General features: G+C 44.5%; 1 protein-coding gene across 7 annotated transcripts in view; it reads left to right on the top strand.

Annotated features, from left to right (window-relative positions):
- SYNE2 (spectrin repeat containing nuclear envelope protein 2) overlaps positions 1–17,304 on the top strand; it is a 304,665-nt gene continuing 287,361 nt past the window's right edge. For 5 of the 7 annotated variants that reach the window (XM_075926393.2, XM_075926394.2, XM_075926392.2 and 2 more), the window contains exon 1: positions 2–392. The gene's annotated coding sequence lies outside the window, so the exon portion shown is untranslated. Of the gene's footprint in view, positions 393–16,469; positions 17,114–17,304 lie in introns of those variants that run through there. The other 2 variants (XM_075926397.2, XM_075926395.2) reach the window with 2 other exon arrangements.

The following is a 17,304-nucleotide window of genomic DNA, read 5'->3' on the forward strand; positions in this document are numbered from 1 at the left end:
CAGGAGTCCGGGCTACCCTCGCCGGCTCCAGCTACCAGCCGCCCTAAACAGACCCAAGCGTCGCAGGGGCTGCATTCCCCCAGAGCCCCTGTTTTTCTCCTCCCCTGGCTAGGAGCCGGCCGGCAGGTGCCGGGCGTGGGGAGCGAGGAGCTGGAGCAGGGCTCCGGGGCCAGCCACGTGCTGTTTGTTTGTTTGCGCTCAGGGGCTGCGGGCCAAGGGCGCTCCGACTTCCTGCGCTCGGGGCGGCGAGCAGCAGCGGCGGGAGGGTTCGGGCTTGTCCCAGCTCGGGGCGTGGTTTGCAAGCGAGGAGCGGAGCAAGGGGGCAGCGGCGCCGCACCCAGTCCCCTCCCGAGGCAGCGCCGCCGGGTGCCCCCTGCTGCAGCCCCCGGACCGTGAGTATTTCCCTGGCGCCGCGGAACGGGCAGCGCGGCCGGCTGGCGCAGGGGGGCTCGGCCTGCGGAGCGCGCAGCAAAGTTGGCGGCCCTGCGGGCTGGGCTGGCCGCTGTGTGGCCCCCTGCTCGGGGAGGCAGGCTCCGCGCTCGCGTGGATGTCAGCTGGGCGGGAAGGGAGCCGAGCCGCTCTTTGTGTGGGGGACAAGACGCTTGGAAAGTAACAAGCCCTCCTGGCGCCTGCTCTTGCCGACAACACCGCCCCGACCCCTTCTTCCCCCGCCCCAGGGCCGCCTGCCAGCCCCTGACCCTGCGCCCCGCGCTGGACTGGCCGCGCTTAGCCCCCCTGCGCGGTCATTGTCTGGGCTCGGGGACCGTACCTGGCAGCCTTTGTTGGCTGAAGCTTGCCTTTGTTCCTTAGGTGTCAGCTTCACCTTCCCTGGCCCCTGCGACTTGTAACCGGAGGCTTTTCAGGGCAAACTAGGCGCCTTATTTAATCAAGCAGGACCATGCAGGAGTTAGTAATTCATACAGAGATCGCCAGTGGTTTCAGTGTACCCTTTTTAGAAAAAAATATTTTCCTGGCAGAGAAAGAACCCTACCGAGCGAGCACAGCCCTAGCCATTTACACAACCTTTTCAAGATAAATTATGGGGACTGGGAGAAGTAGGAAAGCAACAGTCAGACTTTAGACACAAACCCTCTAAAGAGAGAGTTTAAGAAACAGAGATTTTACTTTTTTATGAAATCACCTTATCTGTCATTGTGCCAAACAAACACCCTTTTGAAATCAGTATTTGCCACCATTGAAATTATTAATTTTATTGAGCATTTGCCTGAGTGATGTGGTTTTGGAGACACCTTGATGCTGGAAGACATAAATGTATAGGTGGAAGAGAATGCTGAAAGGATGGTATTTTTTCCTGACACTTGACACTCTCTTGCTTATGTAACAGGTGTTATCTTTTAAGATTATTACTCAATAGTGTAGTTGGTTTCTGGAGTGCTGGAACAATTTTTGTAGTTGAGGGTGCTGAGAGCCATTGAACCAAACTAAATCCCGTATTTTGGGGTGGCAAACCCTTTTTGGGTTGGGGCCACTGACTCACAGAAAAATCAGTTGGGGGGGGCACATACAAGTGAGAAGCAAAAAAAAAAAAACCCCAAAAAAACCCCAAACAGAACCGTCACTGACGTGGCTCGCAACAAAGAAGAAAGACATTTCCCTCGCACACTAGAGCCTTGGGGAGCCCAGGCTAGTGGATTTTTGTGTGCTCCAGTCCCAAGGGGGGATGGTGGGAGGTTGGAGCACCAGTGTGGGCTCTCCAGTGCTGGGAGGAAGCCCTGAGCCTCAGGGCTAGATCCAAGCAAGCTGGGAGCTGCAGCCGGCCCCCAGGCCTTAGGTTCCCCACCTGTGCTGTATATACTGGACATCACTTCAAGTCAGGGGGTGCTGCAGTAGCCCCACACCCCTAGTTCCAGCACCTGTGATCAGTTATGTACTATGTACTTGAATCCTTATTCGGGCAAAATTCCATGAAGCGCATGGGAGTCTTTTCTGAATAGGACTACAGGAGTTATTTGTATTATTAACTTTATTACCAGTGCCCACATACAGTCATATTGTGATGGACAAAATGCTATATAGCAGAGGGTTGCTCACTCTGTAGCTCATTGCACACATCAGGAATTCCTTGCATCCCCTCCATTCCACTCCACAAGCTCCCCACATTGCACCCTTCCATCCTGCTTTATTTCAGGGACTCTCTAATCTTCCCAAACCCTCCCTCGTGCCAGGGACTCTTGCCCCCCTATTCCTCCCTCAATGTACTAGAGTCCTCTATTGCCCCCTCCCCACACATGCCAGGGATTTATGTAGCCTATATTCCCCTCTTTCCTCTATGCCAAATGCTCTGTGTTCCCCATTCCTCCTCCACTGACTGCTAAGGTCTCTGTGTGCCCCTTCATATGTGTTTCCTCTATGCCAGGGGCTCGGCGTGTCTCCCTCCCTTCACATTATTTTCCCCCATTTTCTCCATCCATTCCGCACTACAGCCAGGGCTGTGTGTGCTCCCCTTCCTCCCTCTGTCCATATGGCAGAGGCTCTGTATATCCCACTTGTCCTCCTCCTTCTACTCTCTTGTAAGGTTGCCATGTATCTGGTATTGACCTGGATAATCTGGTATTTTCACTGCCTGTCTGGTAAAAAAAATTCAGAAAATATTGGACAACTAAAATGTCCAGTATTTTCTGATTTTTTTTCCTGGACAGGAGGTGAAAATACCAGGTGCTTACCTGGTTACGCAGAGGAGCTGTCTGTCCTGGAGCAGGAAGACAGGATGGATGATGGCTGCTGGCAGCCTGTTAGGGTCAAAAAGTCTCAAAGGCATTTCTTAAAGAGGCCATGCTGGGTGGTTTTTTTTTTTTTTTAATTTTAAAAATGTTTTTTGCTTAATAACTCTCGGGTCCTTTTTAGGCACTGGGCTTAGACAGCTTTGGTCTCCCCCTTTTCTTTTCTCAACAGAATTTTTTCCCCGGTGTTCTTGTTTTGGGGGGAGAGGGAGGTTCGGTTTTTTTGATTAGACCATCTGGCAAGCCTACTCTATTGCCCTCATCCCCCCCATGCCATTGGTTCTTTGTGGCCCTTCCTTTCATCAACACCAGACTCCTTATAAGCCAAAGAGGGACTGCCACTGAGTTGAGTGAAAGACTTTGCTTCCCTCAGCTGGATATTATGATTGTTGGTTAAGCTTATGAGGCCTTACATTCAGCTCTGTGGCATTTCTCTGTCTGTAATGAGAACTTTTGAAACGCTCCAACCGATCAACTGTAAAAATTGTAGGGAATGTTCTAGACATCAGTGAGCAAAACCCTACCGATTTTGGGTAGACCCAGGAACTGGAAATGGGGGATATACAGAGCCTCATACATCTGGTTAGCAAACTCATCAGTATCTACCTCTTCTGTCATTGTCTGTAGATAAGGCCTTTCACTTTTGGTATTTATCCACTGTCTCAAAAAAGTCTACGTTTTGAAAAAGCCAACATTGAGCTTTACTAGTTTCCACTCAAATTTTGTGTTTTCCTGGACTGTTCTTCCCCTTTCTACAATTCCTGCCAGAATGCAGTGCGGCCCTGTCCACTTCCTCTGCAGTGGTGGAACGAGATGGGTAGGGACCTGAGTCCTGGCAGCCAAGACCATCCAACTGCTGCTGCAGCAGGCCTTCAGAAAGTACAAGAGTACACCCTGTGAGTACCAGGTCCCTGCTGGACAGAGCCCCTCCTGACCTCACTCTGACATGCAGGGGAAGCGGGTGGCAGAGTGACTAAATAATTGAGACCAGTGGCTAAAACACCAGCCTAGTAGGTGGCAAACCTAGTAGGTGGGTCCAGGCCTCCTCCTTCAGACAATTCTCTTATTATTTATTCAACAGATGAGAGTGAGGTTCCCCACATCAGTATATCCCACAGCCGAGTGTTTAGAGCACTCTCTCAAAAGGTGGGAAACTTCTGTTTAAATCCAGTCTCCCACTCTGGGAGAGAGAAGGGAATTGAACTTGAATCTCTCACATTCTAGTTGAGTTCTAACCATTGGACTAAAAGTATAAGGTGGGTCCCACCTCCAACCCTGTTTTGTGTGGAGCAAAGCAGAAGCCTAACTCATTCCTTCAGCAAGACTTAGGTCCCGCCTCTGCATCTCTCCCCCTACAATGACTTCCCAGCTCTGTTTCAGTAGTATTTACTGATTCCTTGCAACTGGGCTCACTAGTTACTATCTGCTGGGGGCTAGCTGGTAGGCAATAGGCAAGGCTGAGGCTGGCCATCATAAAGGGCCAGCAGCTGGCCTCTGACACTGAGCAAGGAGAGCTCCAGGTTGAGCCAAGTCTTTACAGAGGGAGATGTTTGCATCATACCTCTCAGCGTGCCAATGCTTTAATATCAGACCCAGTGTGACAAAGATTTTGGTCATGGGCATACGGAATTTGACTATGCAGAATTCTTAAAATGCTGTGGAAATAATTAATTTAGTGTAAACTAGAAGATTTATCTGACATTGACTCAGATATAAGTTTTGTTTTTCTTAATTTAAATCATTGCCCAGGAATGGGGCTACAGATGTGGGGTTCAGCCCTCACTCACCGCTGCAGCTTGGGGCCAGGTGAGAAGCACCTGTACATAGCTGCCGCAGGTGTAGCAAGTACAGCTGGGTGAGGGATGCATGTCCTTTGGCTGGGGTATGGACAGACAGACAAACTCCCTGAAATATATAGTAGATAGCTGTCCCTTTTCCCCTCCCCCCCATCTCTTGCTGGATCAGTGGGGTTATAGCTGTCCCAGTCCCCATCTTTGTCTCTTTTCTGCCCCCCATCCCCATTTTCATTCTGCAGTATAACTCCCTCCTATCAGACCCCTCCCTTTCCATTTTATGAGAAACATTTGAATTCCAGGCACATCCCATTGTCCCGGCACAATCAAAACCATACCTTACTTTAAGTTACAATAAGAGGAAGCTGCATACCAAATTTGATGATCCTAACTCTTAAAGTTTAGAAGGCATTCTGGAACAAACAGACTCACAGATGGACAGGTAGACAGACATTTCTAAAATATATAGTACGATGACTCATTCTGTAACTTAGGTCTTTATTTCTGATGTAAATAATTTTTAACAATAAAAGTGGAGACAGCAAATTTTTGTGGAATGGGAATAACTTTGAGACTAACATCAGTGATATACCTTGAAAGGAGGACATGTGAGAGGTCTGGTTTCCACTGGCAATTGATATTGGAGGAGTTGAAATCAGCTGGATTTCAATATTCAAGATTTTGTCTCATTACTGTAGCAAGTTCTCGCTCTTTATGTGATACATGGCTATCATAGAGGGTGTTTGATTGAGACCTAGCAGTGAACCTTGCAAGGGACTGGAGCTGGCCTCTGGCGAACAGAGACCTCTGTTTTTGTTATTTGTACACGAGCACTGTTAGTTTTTAAACTAGCACATATGTAGTAAAATTAGATTTTTAAAGCCCTAAGGAAAACAGTGCATTATATTAAAATCAAATCATTTACCCAAGCCCTCTAGGTTGGCTCTATCTATAGCAGTCTGATAACATCTGATAAATCATGCTGAGATGTCAGTTACATGAGGTGTGAGCTACTAAAATATGATGTCAAGATCTAAGTAGGCAGGAGAAAAGATTATTTATGAAGACTCAGTCCTCCAGTTACTACCCAGCATAGTGCTTACATTTCAGTGTAGGTTACAGAGATGTTGAAACAAGTCATTGTATGAAGTTTGAGTTTCTACTGACTTTGCTAATGGTTTTGATGTAACTTGTGAAGTTAGGCAACTATTTACATGATTCTCGTGACTGAGAATCATTGCCCTAAATAATTATGTTGAGAGAGTCAGCCACAAGTCTATTAATGCAGGGACTGATCCCGCATAGGTAAACCCCTGCACCCATGCAGAGCCCCAAAGAAGGTCTTATGATAATGGTAGGCAACCGGAGGCCTGTAAAACATTTTATTTACTACTGCTCACGTGCAGCCTTGCCAGATTTTGCTGGTTTGTATCTGTGTAGTATTTTTTCCTACAGGTATTACTAAAGTGATTCACAAGTAAAGCAAAGGCACATGAAGTGAGGTATGTGCTGATTGCACTCAACAATGTGTGCTCCTTCTGCATCCAATGAAAGCGCTCCTATGATTCAATTGGCACCTGCAAATTCTAGGTATGCAAGTGCAGTTAGCAAAACTATCCTATTCTAGGACACCGTCTTGGTTACAAATGTCATGCAATGGCTTGTTTCCACATCTCTATATCTTACACTGAAATGTATGTACAATATTTATATTCCAATTGATTTATTTTATAATTCTATGGTAACAATGAGGAAGTAAGCAATTTTTCAGTAATCATGTTCTGTGACACTTATATTTTTATAATAAATAGTCTGGTAGCACTTTAAAGACTAACAAAACATGCAGATGGTGTCATGATACTATCTGCATGTTTTGTTAGTCTTTAATGTGCTACCAGACTATTTATTGTGTTTTAAGTTTATCCTGTACAGACTAACTCAGCTACCCTCTGAAGCTTTTTATATTTTTATGTGTGATTTTGTAAGTGAGTAGTTTTTAACTGAGGTAAAACTTGGGGTTGCGCAAGACAAATCAGAATCCTGAAATAGTAGTCTGGGAAAGTTGAGAGCCACTGATTTAGGAGACTCAGAGCATCTTACTTAAATTCCCAGGTTTAAAAAAAATCATTTACAAGTCACCGTTAGGAACAAGTTAAAAGTGCTATGACTTTCATGCCCGATTAAGAACGGAACATGGCAATATAAAGAAAGTGAAACACAAAACGGATTTCCCCTTCCTCAGGAGGTTATTATCCAAACTCCATTGAAGTCAATGGAAATCTTTCAGTTGGCTTTAGTGGGGACTAGATCAGGCCCTTAGAGAGCTAGATATTTTTTTTTAATTTGTGAAGCAAAGTTTTTAAGCATAGAGACAATGAACCAATTCAGAAGCAGCTAGCATAGCTGGATAATGATCTAATGGGATTCAAATGTTTTTTCTCCCTGACAGTTGGTTTCAGTTTTGTGTTTTAAGTGAGAGCAACAAAAAAAAAATATTGATATTTCGCATGCTACAGTTTTTGACTTTATGGACTTTGTGATTTCTAGGTCAAGTTCTCTCTTGTGTTGAGAAGCCTTAGTTTCAAAGAAAAATGCAAAATGTTGCAGTGAGTTCACTGTAAGAATGCTAAAACCCCTTTCCCGATAATGAATTCCATAAATAGAGTTTAGCTCAGCAGTTAGCTCATTTTCAAAGTATCTTAAGATGAACAGGAACAAGGGACCTTTATTCTGGAATAAGAGTGTCTATACTTGGAATTATTCAGGAATAGCTGTTCCTGAATAACCTCCATGCACAAATAAGTTCTGAGTTGGGATGTAAATGACTAGTTGACTAGTTGCTTCCCCACCTCTTGTTGCCTCTATCAGAAAGAGGCAGCAAGGGAGGGAAGGAAGAGGGAGTGGTGGAGGGAGCCAGCTTAAAAACTGGTCCCCCCACCCTATTCCATTTCCATGGGAGGGGGCAGGGACGCAGCGGTGGCGTTGTACCTTTGAAATGCACCAGAGTCCCCGCTGGGGTTTGTCTACATTTAAAAGAGAAAGCATCACATGGATCCTAGCACCCGCGGGGCAGTCCTTGCTGGTCCTGAGCTCCACGCAGCATTTCAGTCTTTGAAATGCACAAGAGCCTATGCTGGGGTTCTTGTACTTTTCAAAGGCAGAACGCTGCGCAGCAGTTCTGCCTTTGAAATGTAGGAACAGCCGGGTGGCTCTTGCTACATTTCAAAGCAGAAGCACTGTTATCAACTAATAGAATAGTTAATGGAAATTCTATTTGATTAGTTGATTAATCTAATTTTAACATCCCTAGTTCTAAGTAGTTAGATTGGGGGCTAGTGTAGACCCAATAAAGAAACACTCGAAAAACATGGTTTGAAAGATGAGATATAAAAAACATTTTTTCTCATGGTTTATTTCTGAAGTGGGGAGACATGACCTTGCTCCATGAGTCTTATTGTATCTGTTTGTAATGAAGTTTTCTTCACAATTGTGGCTGTTTTAGATCTGGGCACTCAAAGATTGTTTTTGTTTTTTTAAAAAGACAGCAAGCAATGCCTCTTCTTACTGCAGAAGACAGTGACTTTGCCTTGTGGGCAGGCTAAATTAATTTTTCTCTTCAAAGTACAACCGTTGTTGTTTTTAAAAAGTAGAGATGCAGAAGTGCTTTATTTTCGCCTGTGGAATGTCTGCCTGTGCACTGATTATAATGAGGGAATGCATTTCCAATAATTTTGGATAACCTGTAGCAGGTTGCAACTGAGTGCATAATTTTTTGTTTCAGCCGTGCATGAAAGACAGATGCCAACGTGCTTTCCTTGCTTGCCTGCTTTATAAACTTTCTTAAGGGCAGGGTTGTTATTTCAGAAAAATACTAAGTAAGGCTAAGTTATTGAGAATATGAACTTTATGTGCAATTATATCCAGCAAATTCTGGGGTGGCGGTTGAGAGAGGAAGACATAATGGAAGATATGATATATGCTTCATTATGTTTTCCACTCTCAACCCCTCACTGCAAAATTTTCTGGATATAAAATAATTGCATATAATGTTCATATGCTGAAACAACTATGAAAAATCTAGGTGGAGAGGGTAGACCAAGGTCCGGGGGTTGAAGGTGACTGCCAAACATGCCCCATAGTAAATGATGCTCCTATTTATGAGGATTTTTGATGTGAGGAGAAAGTGTCATCTTAACTATGAACTTTTAGAAACATTAGAAATTTAGGTGGTAATTATAGCGCCCAATCCCGCAAACATGTTTGCTTAGATAATTAGTCTCATTAGTCAGTGGAACTAATGCTTTTTAATCTCTCTCATCCATTTGTAAATGCCAATGTGATTGAAGTGTTGATTACTTATGTGCGTAAAGATTGCTACTGGGCCAATAGATGTTGAGATTTTCCTAATTTAAAATACTGTGTGAATGGAAATGAAGTTTTGTACATCTCTCAACGTTCTCTTGGCTGTATTTCAGTCTTGATCTGTGTACATTGGGGAAAGGAACTGAGGACTTGTAAACGTTAAGGACCAAACTATGGCAGTTAAATTCCGTCCTGTACAGGAGTCACCGTAGATTCATGCACAATTTGTGGCATGTAAGAGAACCACAGCTGCTGTTACACTAAGGTACATCATGTGCTCCTCTACAGGTAGGCCGCTTTCGCTGGCCATAATTGATGGGGTGCCAGGCCACAGCTATGCCTTCTCTGAATCTTCTCCCTTCCCCTTTTGGGATGGTTTGTGACTTGGAGTGCTAGCAAGGAGTAGTTGTTGTGCTAAGTACAACATAAAGACTGTGGTTGTGGCCAGCTTTTGTGGAGTGTAAGAGTGTGGAGGACACTCGTTTTCTTGGGCAGTTATCAAACTTTTGCACTGCTGTCCCCTTTCACTTAGGAAGCCTCTGAAAGCCAACCCCCCTATAAAAAAGTGTTTTTAGTTTATATATTTAATGCTATTATAAATGCTGGAGGTGGGCTTGGGGTGTAGGCTGATAGCTCATGATACCCCCCCATGTAACCTTATGACCCCCTGTTAGAGAATTCCTGGTCTTGGGAATTTTGATGGAGGATAGATTGTGGGATTGAGCTCGTAATGAGAAAAGAGCCTTCTGAAGATTGTCCATTGTCTGAGAAGCCACTGCCTCTGTCACATAGTCACATGGGTGAGTAAGACCCACTTGAACTGGCTTCTGGCCCAAATAATTGACAAAGTTCTCTCTGAGTCACAGTGCAGCTTTCGTGCTCAGTGGAGCACTGTTAACATGATTTACAGGAAAAATGTCACAAACAACATCCAACTTTTTAACCTCATGTTTCTCAATCTGACTATAGCTTTCAATATGGTCAACTGCCCTTCCCTCTGGAAACTGTTCATTACAATTGAATGTCCAGACACATTTATTAAAATTATTTGGCTAGTCTGTGAAGACATGTCTGGAAGAGTTAATGTTTCGATGGTGATCTTATGGACCCATTTCCAATCACGAATGTGGTGAAGTAAGAATGTTGACTTACTCCTAGCCTTTTTGGCTTATTTGCTCTGATGATAGAAGAAAGCCCTCCATCACCCCTCAGATGGCATCTTTACACACTTTTGCACTGGCAAGCTTTTTAATCTGTCTCAATCCATGTGCAAATACCAATGTGATTGCGGTATTGATAGAGGAAGATGCTCTGAAATCCTGTGGAAGAAGGGCTCTTGTTCAAGAGGGTTTTTTTGCGGAAAAAGGAGCTGTATACACAGCTCCTTTTTGCACAAAAGCCTCTTACGCAAAAATGGCCCCTAATTAGTTATGCAAATAAAGTGCAGCAATATGCTAATCTGTGCTTCATTTGCATAGGCTTTTGCGCAAGAAGAGTGCAGTAGCGCAAGTAGACTGCAAGCTTCTTTTGGAAGAAGCTTTCCTGGAAGAGATCTTCCAGGAAAAACTTCTTTCAAAAGAGAGCATCCACACAGCAAAAGCACATCGAAAAAGCGATCTGCTTTTTCAAAAGATAGCGTCCACATTTATTGGACACTGTCTCGCAGTTAAGTTGTGATTACTGTGGATGGAGTGGCTTCCAGGGCACCTGTGCTTTCTCCTGGAGGCCTCGTATTTAAAAAAAATCCTCCTCCCCATCCACACGCCTTTCTCCAAAAGAGCTCTTTCGGAGAAAGGCTTCTTCCTCGTAGAAAGAGGTTTACTGCTGTTGGAAAACCCCTGCGTTCTTTTGACTTTGAAAGAATGCAATTGCAGTGTGGATATAAGTGTAGTTTTTCCAGAAAAATGGACGTTTTTCTGGAAAAACTCTGCAGTGTAGACATACCCTGAGAAAAGGGCATCACTAGGGATATGAGTAGTCAACTACTTGACAGTTCACATGCTCCTCCCTTGCTGCCTCTGCATCAGAGGGGGGAGGAAGCAGGAGCTGGTGCTAGGGGGATCCAGCTTAAGAGGAAGCAGTGCGGATGGTTGGGGGTCAGTGGAGGCTGCTCCACATCCCATGGAGCAACCCCTGTCCATGGTGGCCCAGGCTGGCCACGAACACGGGCTTCTCCAGCAGCAACCTGCTACGACCCCCCCATGGACAGGGCTGCTGGACATGGTGTGAGCCAGAACTGAGCGAGCTCAGCTCACACTGGGTCCAGGAGCTACCCCTGCTGTGGCTCTGCATTTTAAATGTAGTAAGAACCGGGCCGACTCTTACTACATTTAAAATGCAAAGCTGCAGCATTCCTGGACCCAGTGCAAGCCAGGACTGAGCCGGGCTTGCTCAGTCCTGGCTTGCGTTGGGTCCGGCACCTACCCATGCTGCGGCTCTGCAGTTTAAATGTAGTAGGAGCCAAGCTGCCTGTGTGCCCACCTCTTACTACATTTAAACTGCAGAGTCACAGCGGGGGTAGCTCCTTGATTGAGCGAGAGCAGGGACTGAGTGCCTTTCCTTACTGACAATTTGTATTGACTACATTATTAGCCAGTTACCCATCTCTTAACATCCTTAGGCACCACTTTGCTAGGCACTGTAGTGCCTGATTCAAAGCCTGTTGAATTCAGTGTGAGTCTCTTCACTGACTTTATAAGGCTTTGGATTAGATCCTTAGTGAGAGACAATCCCTGCCTTGAAGGTCTTCTGTTCTAAATGACAGAGGCAAAGGACAGGGAAGGTAAACACAGGCAAAGTGGCTTTTTTAAGGTCACATGACAGATTAGTGGTTGCCAGAAATAGCACTTGTATCTCCCAACTCCCATGCCAATACCCCCACCACTAGACAATGCTGCTATCCACTATTGCCCTTGTAAGTCAGACACTGTCTATCAAAGTAATGCTTGCTAGAGGACAGCCTAATGTCAGTCTTTGTTTCCACCTCTGAAACACTTGCTTTAAATTATTCAACCTGTTTTAAATTAAAACCTGTTTTATTTCAATTATTATAATTTAAACCTATTTTAAATTTACCTGTTTTAAACTAGTGATTCATTGTCTTTCCGTTCACTTTACCACAAACCACATAGCTAATACCTCAGGATCTTTTGCTGAGATAACACGGTATATTAAATAGGTCTTGTTCAATTGTAATTCCAGACAAATACAAATATATTCTCCCACCTCATTCAGAAGAAAGATAGAGAACTTGACAGAAGTAAATAGAAAATAAAAAGAAGGAAAATATGTGTGTCAGGATTTGATTCTCAAATTTCTTTTTGCCCAAGGATCAGTGGTTATTCACCAAGAGGCAAAATGAACATTGAGTTGAAGTCCATTTGTTAAATGAATGAATTAAACAAAAATGAACTATTAAAGAAAGAACTGGAAGAAAGACACTCTACAAAGCTAAGCATGAAAATTAGAAAGAGTCAATCCCAAGTTATTTCCAAAAATTGTTTTTCACTTTCATCAACCCTTTGAGACACAGCTAGGAGTGCCAAAAAAGTCAGCAGACTAGTAGGTTTTGGGGTGGGTGCTTTTTAAAGTTTTGTATTCTAGGTCATTTTTACCATTTGCTGCACAAATTTGAAATAAACCAGTCATAGCTAGGGTTGCCAGGTGTCCGGTATTTTCGCTTCCTGTCTGGTAAAAAAAATTCAGAGAATACTGGACACCTGGAGATGTCTGGTGTTATCTGAATTTTTCCCTGGCCAGGAGGCAAAAATGCCGGGCACCTGGCAACCCTACAACACTCAGTGCCTGGCCTCCCCCTCTCCCCCGAGCTGCCCCCTGGCCCCCAACAGCCCCACCCCCCGGATCCCAGCCCCCATGCTTACCTGGTTCCCCAAGGCTGCCGGCACAAAATGGCTGCTGGCGAAAAGACCTAGGGGAAGTAATGCTCAACCTGGGTCTTACTGCTCAACTGCTTCACTGTTCTTATCCCTGCACTCACTCTTAAAGGGGACATGCTGTTTTAATGCTGTTTTATTTTAATTTTTTTTGGCTTAATAAGTCCTTGGAGTCCCCCCCTTTTTTTTGTGTATCTCCCCCCCTCCTTTTTTTCCTGTTTTTTTTCGGGGGGGGGGGTCAATATTTTTGTTTCAGCCATCTGGCAACCCTAGTCATAGCTAGGGATGTGAAGGATTAGTCGCTTCCCCACCCCCTTTGCTGCCTCTATCAGAAGGAGGCAGCAAAGTGGCGGGGGAGAAAAAGGGGTACTTCAAAGCAGCAGTGGTACTTGAAGCCTGGGGCCAGACTACAGGCTCCATGCAGTGCTGACACTTTGAAATGCTGCATGCAGCCTGGGACCAGCTGGGGTGTCCCCAGGCTGCATGTGGCGTTTCCAAGTGGCAGCCCTGTGTGGAGCCTGGGATCAGAGGCATATGTCATTTCAAAACAGCAGTGCCACATGGAACCCGGGCTCCACACAGCGCTTTCGCTTTTGAAGTGTAGTAACAGCCCTAGGGCTGTTTGCTACACTTCAAAGGCAGAATCGCCTTATTGACTAATCGAATAGTCGATGCAAAATGCATTAACTATTCGATTAGTCAGTTAGTCGATTTTTAACATCCTTAGTCATGGCCACTTGTCTATTCAATGGGAAATCAATGCAAGATTTCAAAAAAGTTTAGAGGCATATCCTGTTCCTATAACTAAGGCTTTGTGAGACAATGAACACATGGCAGATTACTGCATGTCGTGCTCAGTTGCTCTCCCAGAGCCTTGTTCTGCCCAACTCCCCCAAAACAAATGAATTGGAAAACATGCAGAAATGTACCTTATAATTTTTGAAAATTGCCACACTGGAGTCAGCCTGCTCTTCCATGATGAGTCATGGTTCACCCAGCCTTCTGCGTCTGAGAAATATTCATTCAATCAATTTCAGTGACGAATGGAACAGTAGCTCTGTTTCTACAATATTCTTTTGATATAGCTTGACTGAGCTTGTTGATGAATAACTTTGTGCTTTGTAACGTTGCCACTTGCCATCTCCCATGGTGTGGGAGACGCATAATATCTGTAGACACGTCCTGTTTTGGCAACATCACAAGAAATCCTAACCTAGTGCTAGGAATAAAACAAAGAGGAAGGATGGCCTTGATATTAAGGCATTGACCTTAAATTTAGAAGATGTGGGTTCAATCCCAGACTTCCTCCATGATCTTGAGCAAGTCATTTAATCATTCCATGCTTCAGTGTTCCACCTACAGAACAGGAAGAATAATTGTTGATATAGATTTTACTCCTTTCAGTATAGAACTCTCTATAAGTCTTCATGTGGATGTTCCTTAGTTCAGTATAGCCCATATCCCATTTGGGGTGTCCAGGGCCTGCTATAATGCTAATATAGGCAGAGCTGGTAGCTGGTATCTGTACATAAGGTTGCCCTGTTTTCAGTTGCTTACAACTTTGCCAAATTGAAATGGTTGGACAGAATTTTTCCGTGCCAGGTGATTATCTCAGGATTTTTTTCTGGAACATTTCAGTAAGAATGGTTCAGATACCTTGCAGAATGAGATTGGGGGAAAATATTTTCCCATGTTAAGAAAGTTCTGATTTCAGAAGAAAAGTTAAGTTCTTGCATCTTTGCATTTTGGAGGAGGGATTTGAAATTTCGCTAGTGCCAGTCACATGCCTTTTTGTATCCCCATGAAAAAATGTCCAGATTTGGCCAAGTTATCAGCCTTTGAAAAATCTCCATTCACACTTGTTCCATAGTGATGTCTTAGAGTGTTACTCTGCAGTGGGCTGAGCAGGATAATTTCCCTGCTATTGCTGCACCCACCTGCAGCGGGAACAGGTACAAGAAATGAGAGTAGGGAGTTTATCTCTCTTGTACTCTCAAAGCAACCTCTCCTGGTGAATAGGAAATGTGGAGGAAGAGGAGGAAGCAGACAGACTGAAATACAGTGGGGACAAGAGCTGGACAGGAGAAGGCAGAGGAAGAGAGAGTAGGCTGGGATAAAGAGCAGGGAGGGAGGACTGGGAGCTGGGGATGGGGGAGTCTAGGACTGGATGGACAAGGAGCCTAGGGGGAGACTGGGATATGGAGCCCGCGGGGTGGGGAGACTGGGACTTGAATGAATAATCTGGTACTGGCTGAGCAAACAGACTGGAAATGGAATATGGAGCCCAAGGGGATTGAGGCTGTAACTGCCTAAGCAAAGAGTCTGGGACATGTAAAAACTGGGAACAGGAACAGGCAGGTCTGTGCCCATGAAAGATCACTCCCCTCCAGCACTTGCAAATGAATCCAGAATTCCTGAGTCTCTGCAGTTCTCTGCTGGTAGCAAAAAGCTCTGAAAACCCCTGCCAATTAGCGCGTCCTGTACCTCCCTAATGGCTGATGTGTAGACACAGGATGTCAATCCACTATTGCTATCACTTACTCCATTAGCTCAAGTGGCTGATATCTATCAGCGGATATAAAGGTTCCAAATGTTCTGTGATGCACAGAATGATGGCACATGGTAGATTCAGGGGTTTTTTCAGTTTGCTTTTTTTTTTTTTCAAAACCTAGGATGAGCTGTGCAAAAAACTACATTAAAAGAACATTAATGTTGCGAAGTCAAACCCTTGAAAGTTAGGCAATGTCAGAGTTAAGTCTTACAGCATGTGATCATGTAATTAAAGACCATCAGAATGCATATGCAGAAAGGGGGCGGGGAAAATAAAAATTTGGTATTTCCTGTCTTTTGAATGTTTGTCTCTGTAGCCGTATTGTTATTTTAAGATAGTGTTCTTTTTGTAAAATAACTTGTCAAAACAGCTCTAGTATGATATGATATTTTCTTGGTCTTGTTACAAATAGTGGCTGGCTTCACTTTTGTTGTTCCAGAAATTATTCTGTAGGCTTGAAACTGTTCTGTGAAATAACGTTTCATAAAATTAACAAGCAACAAGTTCCTTGAAAGCAGAAACTTTGTTTTACTTTGTTGTAATCAGTTATCTAAACAAAAGTGCTTTGTTTCACAGTGCTGAAGGACTTGGTGGAAAAAATGTGCCTAGCTAAATTGTAAAAACACAGGCATGTCTCACATCATGAAGTGCACCCCTTCCCCCCCTCACAATGAGCGCTAAAGTCATGCTCCACCCCAGCTCTCAACCTTCCCACTGTGATGCTAGAGAACCGTTCTGCCGCCCTGGCTACGAGAGATGAGGAATCTAAGGTTGAGGAGGAGAAGCCTTATGACCTATGAGGAAAGGCTGAAAGAATTGGGTTTGTTTAGTTTAGAAAAGAGAAGATTGAGGGACATGATAGCAGTTTTCAGGTATCTAAAAGGGTGTCATAAGGAGGAGGGAGAAAACTTGTTCATCTTGGCCTCTGAGGATAGAACAAGAAGCAGTGGGCTTAAACTGCAGCAAGGGAGGTTTAGGTTGGACATTAGGAAAAAGTTCCTAACTGTCAGGGTGGTCAAACAGTAGAATAAATTGCCCAGGGAGGTTGTGGAATCCCCATCTCTGGAGATATTTAAGAGTAGGTTAGATAAATGTCTATCAGGGATGGTTTAGACAGTATTTGGTCCTGCCATGAGGTCAGGGTACTGGACTCGATGACCTCTCGAGGTCCCTTCCAGTCCTAGTATTCTATGATTCTAAGCCATGTACTTCCCAAGGCTGGGAGGTTGGGAGCCACCACTCCTGGGAGGAAATGTATGAAAGTTGTGGTTGGAGACTCTCTTCTGAGAGCGATGGAGGTGCCCATTTGTCACCCTGACATGACATCCAGGGAGATATGGTGCTTGCCAGGGGCTCATATCCGTGATGTTATGAAGGGATTGTTGAGGATCATCTGACCGTTTGACCCCATGCTACTTGTCCATGTGGACACTAATGATACTGCAAGGTGTGACCTTGAGCAGATCAAAGCTGACTACCAGGATTTAGGCATATGGGTGAGGGAGATTAGGGTGCAGGTAGTATTCTTTTTTATTTTTCTGGTCAAAGGTAGGGGACTAAATAGAGAAAGATGCATCTTGGAGGTGAATGCCTGGCTGTAAATATGATATTTCCAGAAGGACTTTGGTTTTCTTGACCACAGGAAGCTGTTCCAGGAGGACTGCTAAGCAGAGATGGGGTGCGGTCCACCTGTTGAGGATTGAGAAGAGAATATTTGGGCACAGACTAGTTATCCCAGTGAGGAGGACTTAAAACTAAGTTCGACTGGGACAGGTGAGCAAAGCCCACAGTTAAGTCATAAACATGGAAATCTGGGAGAAAGGTCAGAAATTGGGGGTGAGAGGAGCAACATACACAACTGTGACATAGTTGGTATCATAGACTTGGTGGGATAATAACCATGACTGGAATATTGATATAGAAAGGTATAGCTTGCTTAGGAAGGATAAGCAGGGAAAAAAGGG

Source organism: Pelodiscus sinensis, chromosome 5, assembly GCF_052426305.1.
Source record: "Pelodiscus sinensis isolate ZL-2025 chromosome 5, ASM5242630v1, whole genome shotgun sequence".
In the NCBI taxonomy this organism is placed as follows: Eukaryota; Metazoa; Chordata; order Testudines; family Trionychidae; genus Pelodiscus; species Pelodiscus sinensis.